The sequence below is a fragment of the Miscanthus floridulus genome, chromosome 15 (genome assembly GCF_019320115.1).
Source record: "Miscanthus floridulus cultivar M001 chromosome 15, ASM1932011v1, whole genome shotgun sequence".
Lineage (NCBI taxonomy): Eukaryota > Viridiplantae > Streptophyta > Magnoliopsida > Poales > Poaceae > Miscanthus > Miscanthus floridulus.
Window position 1 is genome coordinate 12,927,157 of NC_089594.1, and position 12,468 is coordinate 12,939,624.

Here is a 12,468-nt window from a genome sequence, read left to right on the forward strand (position 1 = left end):
TACCTCCCTGACCGGTTATAAGCGGTTTTCAAAGGCGGCTTTGTCCTTTTCTATTTTATTTATTTCGACTAAATTTTTGAAAAATCATAGTAAATCATGAAAAAATCATAAAATGAAAAATTTAATTTTGTTGGACTCCATATGAGTAAATCTACACAACGAATATATAATATGTTATGCTTTAGCACATATTTTTTTATGTAGCTTTAGATCTGTGCTTTTCTATAATTAATTCACACTACTACACAAAAACTTTTGCACGACGTTTGGGTTTGGGGCTTCGAGGCGGGTGACCTGGTTTCCCACCTTCGTTGTTCGGTGGCTGGCAGTCGGCCCAGCGACCGCCTCGGTTAATGCTTAACCGAGGCGGGCAGCATAAATCGCCCACCTGGGTTAAGTTCGATTAACCGAGGCGGTTGCCCTAACGTAAACTTAACCGCCTCGGTTAATCAAACTTAACCGAGGCAGACGTTTTAAGGAGCCCGCCTCCGTAAATTCATTTTTGGAGGTGGACATCCTATAAGGTCCGTCTCCAAAAATAGTGGCCCAGCTCCTAGCCTAGGAAAGGCCCATATCTATCCTTCCGTTAGGCTCATATATAAGCAGGACTAAGGGTTCCTAGCCGTGCCCCTACCCACTCCCAGCCGCACGCCTCACCAACCCGTCGCCCCCTCTCCGCGCCCCTCCCCTCCCCACTCCCAGTCGCTCCTCTCCGCGCCCCACCTCTCCCCATCCCGTCGCCCCTCTCCACGCCCCTCCCCAACAGCATTGGAGCTCACTCTCCCAGCCTACAAGTATCAAGCCCGTGCAGGACTCGAGTCAGGCTCCACAGCCCACTTACACCTGAAAAAAAAACAGCCTGATAGGCCTATCGGCTATTGAGAAGCCGACAGGTATCCTATCGGCCTTTGAGAGGCCGGCATGATGTTGTATGTCAAATTTTTGCATAACAGCTTCTAAATTTGCAATTAATAATTAAAAAATATTATTTAAAAAAAAGCACACCAAACTACCAAACCAACAGCGACAGCAATGCCATTCCCCGTGCACCTCCCGCTGCCATCAACCACCGCGGCCGCGGCCGCTGCCACCGTCGGGGCCGTACTCGCCACCGTCGCGCTTCGCCGCTACCTGTCCGCTTCCCGCCACCGGCCATCCGCCCGCGTGTCCATATCCGCGGCCGCCGGAGCAGCCACCACACTCGTGGCGTACGGCTAGTCAGCGCAGGAGCAGGAGCTGCTAGTCTCCGCTGCCGGTTCCGTCGCCCTAGGGGAGGGTGAGCCGGCTGGTGAGGTCTCCGTCGCGCTCTACTACGAGGGCGCGGGCTTCAACGCCACCGCGTACATGAGCGCACTCCGGGCGCGCCGGTTTGGGAGGTGGATGCTCTGGACGTCCAGGATTGGTTCCACGCAGGATCTCATCGGGCGGTGAGTGTGATGTCTAGTTTCGTGCCAGGGGGATTGGGTTTTCGTTTAATCTTATTTTACTCTGTTTGATTTGACCTGGCGTCAGCTCTTGTTTGCAGGAACTTTGCAAAGCTACCGCGACGTGCAGTTCAAAGGGAGAGGTGCGTGTGATTAGGGGCTTGCTTGTTGCGGTTAGTGTTTTAGTCCTGATGAATTTGCAACTTTGATTACAATGCTCTCGAGTTTTATTTCAGCCGAGATTGATGCACTCTTGTACTTCTGATAATCATCGATAAAATGGATGAAACTATCTGCTGAATGTTGCGTAATCTTTAAGATCAATTGCTTGAAAAATCCAGTCTTAGTCAACAGTCAGCACAAGTAGAATCTGACTGTAGTGTGACACCTCTTTATCAAAATAACTGTTTTAATTGATTCTACTTTTTTGTGGCAATTGAAATTCATTGGTTTAACACATTATCATACATAACATTTCTTTTTTTTCTTTATTTTTCTAATCACATAATTATAGTACGCACTATGTGCTATTGAGAGGTAACAAATTTAATCTTTGCTCATGAATCGTGCAGGCCGTTCAAAGAATGTGTGGGAATCGCCACCAGGCTGTCTCATGTTCTCTTTCACATCATAGATGCTGGATGCACGGAAGTTGCCCCTTATGCAATATGTTGTCTGCCTTTCTATAACCGAAGCTATCAAGGAGCTATGCCGTGCCAAGGTTAGGTTATATTTCAGTGTAGTCATGTTTGCTGCTTATTGATTGCATTATGATCCCCTATTTTCTTTAGGCTAACTACCTCAGTTGCCATTTCATTCTGCCTTTGTGATAAAACTCAAGGACTACCAGAACTTGATGTGAGGATAAAATGGCCTAATGATCTTTATCTGAAAGGATTAAAAGTTGGTGGCATTCTATGCACCTCATCTTATGAACCCAAAGTCTACAATATTTGTACCGGTAAAACATGCATTTCCAATTTTGCTGATTCTAAGCATTTAAGCTCTTTTGTTTCTTTTGACAAGGATGGGATTCCTTTGATCTTAATCAGGTGTGGGTTTAAATGTTGACAATGAGAAGCCTACTACATGCTTGAATGCTGCACTTCAAGAGGCATCACCCATATTGAAACGAGAAGACATACGGGCATACTTCTTCAATAAATTCGAAAATCTTTTCGAGATGTTCTTGAACCAAGGTACTTTGGATTTCATTTCTCCCCATTTTTGCAGTACATGACCACATGCTCATTAGAACCGTGGCTGTTGATGTATATGCAGAGTTGGTTCCTTTCCTGACAATGGATTCAATGATAATTTTGTTTTGCTGTAGAGACTGATTATTTTCCTATAATTGATTTAGATGCTGACAAAACATGTTTTAAACAAGACATGTTTTAAACTTGGTTGTATTTTTTTTCAACTCTAGACTGCCCCAACTTGCTTGGGACTAAAAGGCTTTGTTGTTGTTGTTGGTAAAGTTGTGTACTTAACATCCTCAAATTCCGCTGCAGGATTTTAGGCTCTTGAGGAGTGTCGACGAAATATGGTCGGCAGTCTACCTAGGGGCATGCTCAAGGTAGTAGATTATCGACAGACAGGTGCGCAAGCTACGAACGAGATGGTGACGCAAGACAGACACGAGGTTTTATCCAGGTTCGGCCGCCGTGAAGGCGTAATACCTACGTCCTGCGTCTGATTGTATTGCTGTATGTAAATGAGATAATTTTTGAGAGGGGTCCCCTGCCCGCCTTATATAGTCTGGGTGGCAGGGTTACAGATCTGGAAACTAATCCCAACCAGTTACAATTGCCATAGGTGGCCGGATAAGGATTCCTATTCTAACCGACCAGGATCTTACTTGATCTCCATGTCTGCCTTGATTCCTTGCGCGGGACTCCGAGCAGATCGACTGGGCCGCGCGTCGTCTTCTAGTGGGCCGGACCCCCTGGTCCGGGCCGGCCCAAACCTAGCCGTAAGGGTATAGGGGTTAATACCCCCATAGCTAGTCCCCGAGCACCATGTATTATGTTGCGACACGCCGTTTGATCTTCTTCGGCTAATGCGGTCTATCTTCATGTCATCTCCAACTGGTTGAAACATTGACCAAGCAAATGTGCCAGTATTCTGGTCAACACAGAGAGCAGTAGACCACGATTATAGCCGAAGATTCCGGTTGTCCGAAGAATGCATGGTGCTCTAAAGAAAAAAGAAAAAGATTTCTTTCCTGATCAAGTGTGCCCACTTGTATTTCTGAAAAGAAATGTAAGTAACCCTTATACAGTAGTAGTTATGGCCAACAGTCAGAGCGTAGGGGTCGATAAAATAAGCATATTCACCGCAAGGTGAAGTGTGCCCACTAAGTCCCCGAGCCTGGTAGTAGGTGACGTAGGCACGCGGTGCCAGGGTCTAAAAAGAATTCCCAGTTAAGTTGAGAATCCAATCATCGTACAAGCGATACGAGCTGCACTGGCAGGTGCATCGTACCGATGTAGTCCCCGAGCTTGCTGGAAGGCGAGGTATCAGCCTTGTAGCAAGGTCTAAGTGAGAAAAAATAAATGCCTCTCAACTGTATGTGAGTACAAATCACATGTAGCCGAGGAGAGCAGTCCTCGAGCAATGGTCGAAGAGTGGTCGGGGCAGTCCTGGAGCGCAGCATGGGGAAAACGACGAATCCCCGAGAATAACCGTAGTCGGGATAGTCCTCGAGCACAAAGGTAGTCGGGACAGTCCCCGAGCACGAGGGCGGTCGAGACAGTCCCGAGCACGAGAGTGGTCGGAACAGTCTCCGAGCACGATGGTGGTCGGGACAGTCCCCGAGCATAAGGATAGTCGCGACAGTCCCCGGAGATAAGGCCAAGGAGCTACGGATGACCCAGCTGGACTTGTCGGCGAAAATAATTGGCGATATTGACCTGTGTGGAGGCGCGACACCACCCGTACAAGGAACGCCATCAACAAGTCAGCTGGGAGCGCCGTCATCTTCAAGCCAACCGGCGAAGCCTGCGGTCTCGACCAGCCAGGCATCGGCGGGGCCATCTTCTTCAGCTCGATCAATGCCAGAGTCCTCGAGACCCGAGCACGATGTCAGGCCCAGCGAGCAGCAGGCACCGCGTGCCCCGACCAGCCAATAGTGTAGGCTATAGCTGTAGAAGAAGATGTAGTTGGGTTATTGTAAACTTGGACCTTTTCAGGCAAGCTTATAATAACATACTTGTATATCAACATAAGCTTGTTTGTTTTGTAGAAAACGTGTTTAAGCTCGAATATCGTGTTGATATAACTAAGTTAGAACGTGTTGGCATTCTGTTTAGTTGTACCAGTTTAGTCGACACGTCATCCTAAAAGGTTTGTATGGCCCTGGTTTGTCTTGCGGTCGGAGTGTGAGGTGCGTAGCTTGTGCACATGTAGAAACACACAAGTCAAACCAGAGAGCACCTGCCGATCACCCGTAGCGTAGAGAGCGGATCCCATGCACGCGTTGGGAGGAACCGGAGACAGGGCCTGCTCCGAGAACCCGAGAAGGAATGGTGGTCGGTTTTAACTGGTAGAGTTAGAATAACAATAGACTTTGAAGTGACACATTAGAGTGGTCGAAGAAATCATAATAGCTTTATTGAAATAAATCAAAAGTACAAGAGGGGTACATATCTTAGTAGCTAAGCATAGAAACGCCTAAGCTTGTCGATGTGCTAGGAATTGGGTATGTCTGTGCCGTCTAAGCGAGCTAACCTGTAAGATGTAGGGCGTGTAACCTCCTTGATCATGAAGGGTCCTTCCCATGGGGTTGCGAGTTTGTGGACACCAGCCTGATTCGTCTTCCACTTCAGGACCAGGTCCCCGACCATGAAGAACTGCTCCTTGATGTTCTTGTTGTAGTACCTGCGCAAAACAGCAAGGTATTTGGTTGTATGTACGCAAGAATCGAGCCGCTTCTCTTCTGCACTATTCACTTCTAGCTCCCGCACTTCATTGGCCTTGTCTTCGTCAAAGTTCTCTACCCATGCTTATTTGAAGGCTATATCTACTGGGAGCACTGCCTCAGCGCCATAAACCATAAAGTATGGTGATACGCCGGTATTGCGACTGGGCTAGGTTCTGAGACCCTAGACCACGACTGGTAACTCTTTGAGCCATCTTCTAGGAGCTTTGTCATTCTCTCTGTACATCCTCTTCTTAAGTGCGTCCAGGATCATACTATTTGTCCGCTCGACCTGTCCATTAGCTCTAGGGTGTGCCACCGAGATGTATTTTACTACTATGCTCCTTTTATCGTAGAAGTCCCAAAAAGTGTACCCGGTGAACTGAGTACCCAGATCAGTGATGATGCTGTTAGGTATGCCAAAGCGGTGTATGACCTGGTCGAGGAACGCGATAGCCTTTTCTAAAGATGCCTTGACTAGGGCATGTACTCTATCCACTTGGAGAATTTGTCGATCAGCACAAAGACGCATGTAAATTTTCCAGGGGCTGGTTTGAAAGGCCCGATCATATCTAGTCCCTAGCATGCAAAGGGCCAAGAGGCTGGTATAGTCTGAATCTCGTGTGCTAGTACCTGGATTCTCTTGGCGAAAAACTAACAACCTTCATAATGGCGGACTAGTTTCTCTGCATCGGCTACGGCCGACGGCCAATAGAACCCTGCTCGGAAAGCCTTGCCGACCAGCGTTCTTGAGGCCACATGGTTGCCGTAGGAGCTAGAGTGGATTTTGTCTAGGAGATGTTCACCATCCTCCTGGGTTATACATTTCATCAAGATTTCCTCCTTCACATTCTTGCACCACAATTTGCCATCGACGAGCAGATACTGCTTACTGCGACACATTAGGCATTCATTTTCTGTCCGATCGGTGTAACTGCTACCATCTGTCAGGTACTTGATGAAAGGTACTCTCCAGTCGGGCTTCTTAGTGGTCGGAGGTGGTTTGGTGGTGTTTGACGCCAGAACCGTAGCCACCAATGGCTGGTCTGGAGGCTTGTCGATCACGGGATCTTCTTCTTTGATGGAGGGCGTGAGCTAGTCTTGAACAAATATGCCATGTGGAACTTTGGCTCGGGATGATCCTAACTTTGATAGCGCATCTGCTGCTTGATTTTTGTCCCAGACCACATGTGTGTACTCGATGCCATAGAACTTGCCTTCCAGCTTTCTGATCGCTTTGCAGTATGCGTCCATCTTTTTGCTGGTCGTATCCCAGTCCTTGTTGAGTTGGTTGATGACCAGAGCCGAGTCTCCGTAGACATAGAGACGCTTGACACCGAGCTCGACCGCAATGCGCAGACCGTGTAGGCATGCTTCATACTCGGCGGCGTTATTAGACGCCGGGAAATAAATCCTAAGGACATATCGGAGCTGCTCCTTGGATGGTGATACGAAAAGGACTCCTGCTCCTGCGCCGTCGATGTTGAGAGAGCCATCGAAGGACATCTTCTAATACTCGGTGGGCCCCTGAGAGGCAGGTGTGCTTAAGTCTGTCCACTCGACGATGAAATCGACAAGTGCCTGAGACTTGATTGTAGTACGGCTTGCAAATTCCAAGGAGAAAGGGCATAGCTCCATTGCCCATTTGACGATGCGCCCATTTGCATCCTTATTGCAAATGATGTCTCCCAGAGGGTACTCGGTCATGACCACCACACGATATCTGTCGAAGTAGTGTTTCAACTTTTGGGATGTAATTAGTATGGTGTAGACCAGTTTCTGAATCTGTGGGTACCTGGTCTTGGATTCACTGAGCACCTCACTGATGAAATAAATTGGTCACTGTACCTTGTAGACGTGGTCGGGCTCATTGCGCTCGACCACCATGGTAGTGGAGACCACTCGATTAGTTGCCGTAATGTAAAGCAGGAGGGTTTTGTCTTCTCTAGGAGTAGTGAGGACCGGAGGTGATGTAAGGAATTGTTTCAGCTGTGTAAAGGCAGCGTCTACTTTCTCCGACCACTCAAACTTCTCGGATGCTTTGAGCAGCTAGAAAAACGGTAGTCCTTTTTTGCCTAATCTAGATATGAAATGACTGAGGGCAGCCATACATCCGATAAGCTTCTGAATATCCTTCACCTTTTTGGGCGGCTTCATGTCCAAGATAGCTTTTACTTTCTCTGGGTTAGGGCATATGCCATTGTGACTGACGACGTTGTCGAGTAGTATACCAGATGGAACACCAAAGATGCACTCCTTTGGGTTTAAGCGCTGTGACCGATTTAGGTCTTTTGCGGAGGAGCTTGTCCCTTAGGGCATCGTGGAAGCGGAGACCAGTGATGAAAGCTTCGATTGTCTCGTTGTCGGAGATTGATGGGACCTTGATGCGCATCTCTGAGAAGCGTCGAACGTACTCGTGCAGTGGCTCATCTTTGTGATCTTGAATCCGCTGCAGATCATATTTGTTGTCGGGTTGTTCGCAAGTAGCAATGAAGTTGTCGATGAATGCTTGCTTGAGCTCTTGCCAAGAATCAAAGTAGTTTGCCAGCAAGCTGACCAGCCATTGGTGGTCTGCATGACCGACGGCAACTCGGAAGTAATTAGACATGACATGCTCATCAGCCATGGCTGATCTGCACGCGGTTTCATAGAGCATGACCCATAACTTGAGGTTCTCCTTGCCGTCGTACTTCTGGAGTTTTTTGAGCTTGAAGTTTTTTTGGCCACACGACTTGGCGAAGGTGAGGAGTAAACTGCTTCAAACTCAGAGGGCCATGGATAGTATCATATTCCATACGGCGATAGCTTTCGTGGGATGCACGATCGTTGGCTCTTTGGTTAATGCGATCGCACAGATCGCGTTCTCCGAGGGAATGGCAGAGATCGTTATTGCCATCACGGCGATCCCGATTGCCACCCTGGTTGACCCCGCAACCACGGTTATCATGACGATTGTCGCGGTTGTCTCGTCGATTATCGTCCCGGTTGTTGCGGTGGTTGTCGTCCTGGTAGTCGCGGCGGTTGTCGTCCCGACCACCATCATGACCATCGTTTCCGCCTTAATGGTTGTCTGGTGGGTCATTGTTGCGCGAGCCACGTTGGTTGGGTGGCTGTGGGCGACTTGAGTATTGGCGACTGCGACTTGATTCGACTGAGATGGACGGAGCCCGGGCTTGGTTTGCAATCTCTGCGGTCTGGGCTATAGCAGCCGTCAGGTAGGCTTGTACATCATCACGAATTACCTAGATTTTTGGGGTATTGGGTAGTCATTGCATTGTCGCCATAGCAACAGCTACGTTGGCGCTTGGAGTCCTAAAGACCTGCTTTTCCCCTACCCTATCAAAGGCATTGTTGAGATCGCGTGGCTAGAACCTTATGCGTCGTGCCTCCTCTTCTGCCTCGGCTTCGGCTTGTCTGCGATTAAACCGGTCAATATTGCGTGCTTCGCGTGCTAGCCTTTCTTATTTTGTTTCGCCAACTACTGGTGGTTCATCATTACTGACGACATTGATCAAGTCTCCTCCCTTGGTGGGAAGGATGGGAATCGTGGGAACCCCGGGGAGTGGTTTGGGATATCCAGATCGTATTCAACTTCTTTATTGTCACGATGCTGAAGCTCAGTGTGGACGGAGCCATTAGATGTGATGCTGGACGGGGAGCTTGAGCCGCCCTCTTGAACTGTGTGGACCGATCCTTCTTGATACTCCTCAATCCGAACCATGTTGACGAAGTTGTGTGGCTTTGGCCGAGGTCGATGTATAAAACACAGATCCGAGCAGCGTTGTATATTGTATGCGTAGTTGGAAGCAGTGTTTTGTAGGCCGTAGGGCTGAGCCTAGTAATTCTCCATCAAGGCTTCGCACTCGGAGAGCCGAAGACCCGTTGCAAGGGCTGGTTAGCGACGAACGGAGCGCCCTTCAGGAGTAGACGTGACCACGAGATCCGTACTGAGTTGTGCAGGACGACTGGCCTGAGCTGGTCGGGTAGATCTGTTGTGGGTAGTGGTTACCTGCTCGGTAGGTTGATTTTGAATTGAATCTACCAGAGCTAGGGTTTCAGCAAGCTTGGTGCCGACCTGATCGATGGACTTGAGCAGGTCGGTGTTGTCGATCTGCCTCCCTTTGTAGCGAGGAAGTGAACGACGGGTTGTCGGCGTGGCTGAAGACGATGCTGGTGTGGCCGAAGCCAGATCCAACGTGGTCGGAGCCATAGCTGATGCTGGTGAAGCAGTGGTCGACGCAGATTGGATCTGCGCCTCCTCTGTGGTCATGGCGATGAAGTTGTCAGAGCCAGTGGTCCAGGTGATCTGGCCGATGGTGAACGTGAGGCCGTTCGACGTAGCCATGGAACCGGGGATGATGACCATCTTGTTCGTCTAGGGAGCAGTATGCACACCCCCTACCTGGCGCGCCACTGTCGACAAAATATGGTCGGCAGTCTACCTAGGGGTATGCCCAAGGTAGTAGATTATCGGCAGACAGGTGCACAAGATACGAACGAGATGGTGACGCAAGACAGACACGAGGTTTTATCCAGGTTCGGCCACCGTGAAGGCGTAATACCTACGTCATGCGTCTGATTGTATTGTTGTATGTAAATGAGATGATTTTTGAGAGGGGTCCCCTGCCCGCCTTATATAGTCTGGGGGGCAGGGCTACAGATCTGGAAACTAATCCCAACCAGTTACGATTGCCATAGGTGGCCGGATAAGGATTCCTATTCTAACCGACCAGGATCTTGCTTGATCTCCAAGTCTGCCTTGATTCCTTGCGCGGGACTCCGAGCAGATCGGCTGGGCCGCGCGTCGTCTTCTAGTGGGCCGGACCCCCTAGTCCGGGCCGGCCCAAACCTAGCCGTAAGGGTATAGGGGTTAATACCCCCACAAGGAGCAATATTATAACTCATGGCTTCATAGGTATGGACTATTATCTCAATATATACATGTTCATTGGACCTTATTATGAAAATTTGCCCTGAACTACGTTTACAACCACTTGGATTTTAAGTGTTCATTGTAAATATCGGAAGACAGTGCTTGCAAGTTAATATGGTCTATCCTTGGTATGTGCCACTATATGTGAAAGAGACTTGCACTTTTCATTGTTATTATGTAGTGGCTAGAGAGTTGTACAAGATGCACATGAAACCAAGTCAGGCAGTGTTGTCACTATCCAGGTTAGCACAAAACAGAACTGTTATGATTGAATTGATATTTCCACTTACCTAATGGTACTAATCCTTTCCAGGGGTTAACACCAACTGGTTACTTATACGCTATTGACGAGGATAACAAAAGCTATGAGTTGCACCCAGATGGCAACAGGTATTGCCCATTACTATGTTTTCCATCCATCAATAAGATCTTTGTTCTATATATCATTACTCAGTATAAAGGGCGTACCCAGAGAGCTCCTGCTTTGTGCGGGGTTTGGGGAAGGGTGTCAGTGGCAAGCCTTACCCTTGCCTGTGCAATGCGAGGAGATCGCGACTCGAACCCGGGACCTTCCGGTCACAGGCGGTAAGACTCTACCGCTTGCACCAGGCCCGCCCTTCATATCATTACTCAGTATGTGTACCATATTTTGTATGCTTCTCATCCTATATATGTCCTCAACATGTAATAGTTTGTTCTATCACGAACTATAGCATTTGACATAGTACCATTTGTTTGCAGCTTTGATGATGGAAACTTAGGGTATCAATATAATTGGATACATGGATAGGTTCAAACTATAAAAATGAACGGAGGCATTTAAGAATGGAATGAGAACATGATTTAAGCATCAGCCCCTCCCTATGTGTCTAAGGCTGGACGAAAAACTCGAAGCTCGTTAGCTCGCTCGGCTCGTGGCTGGCTTGATTCGGCTCGGCTCGGGCCAAGCCAAGATTTTAGCTCGTTAGCTATAACGAGCCAACTCAAGCCAACTCGTGAGCCGCTCGCAAGCTAAACGAGTCAAGCTTCTAGGAAAAAAGTATCAAAACTTATATTAGTTTTTGTATTATTTCATGTCTTGCACTTTACAATTGACTGGTAACTGGTCTAGACCCTATAAATTGACTGGTAACTGGTCTAGATGTATTTCTTTTATATTATTATTATTCTCAAACTTTAGATAAATGCAAATATTATATTTTGTGTATTTTTATACCTGACTCGCGAGCTTAACGAGCCAGCTCGACCTTTTAACGAGTCAAGTCGAGCTGGCTTTCTGGCTCGTTAGGATAACGAGCCGAGCCGAGCTAGCTCATTATCTTAACGAGCCAGAACGAGCCGAGCCAGCTCGTTATCGAGCCTTATCTGTGTCCAAACCTTATTCTTGGAATAAATAGAAGGAACGCTCTTATATAGTCTTATGACAGTTCTGAACTGCTGCTTTGAGATGTCAAACAGTAACAAGTGCCCCACCCTTGCACTTCCATTTGTGGCGGCTCCCAAGAAACAATTAAGGAGACGATCAACCAATACTGAGGGCCTGTTTGGCAGGGCTCTGGTTCCTCTGAAAATGGCTCCGGCTCTGACTCCTCTGAAGGAGCAGCTCCTCTGGAGGAGTTGAAGCTGTTCTGAAAAATGTTTGGCAAAACGGCTCCTTCGCACTAGACGACATGAACCCATAGTAAGGAGCCGCGCGAAGCTCGTTTTTAGGCTTCTCCTGCGCAGGCAAAAAATAGCTCCGGCTCTTGACCGGCTCCCCATACGGAGCCCTTTCCAAAACAGACGTTTGGCACAGCTCCTGCAGGAGCCGGAGCTGAAGCCGGAACCCTGCCAAAGAGGCTTTGAAGCACCGGCATGAGTTCAAATTTCTAGTGAAGAAATCGCCATGACTGAAAACCCTTTCATATGAAGAATGCATGAAAATTATGAAGCACATCTGCTCTGCTGCTAGGCACATAGCTTCTTCGGCAGTGTTTGGGCCTCATATATTTGCATCAGGTTCTGTATAACTGTGAGATTGCAATAGGTTTTTTTTTTGTCTTAGTGAACTGAGTTGAAAATCTGCAAGATTTATAGCTGTTATGAATGAGTTGGAATGCTGTATTTGCGTAGAGCTTAACTGAAAGGACATGAAAACATTATTCATGCTGTTGTTGGTGCTGTCGTATGCATAACTGCCATATTATGCA

General features: G+C 48.0%; 1 pseudogene; it reads left to right on the plus strand.

The window, feature by feature from the left end:
- Nucleotides 1–1,032: 1,032 nt before the first annotated feature.
- On the plus strand, nucleotides 1,033–11,900 carry LOC136507013 (biotin--protein ligase 2-like; annotated as a pseudogene).
- Nucleotides 11,901–12,468: the final 568 nt, after the last annotated feature.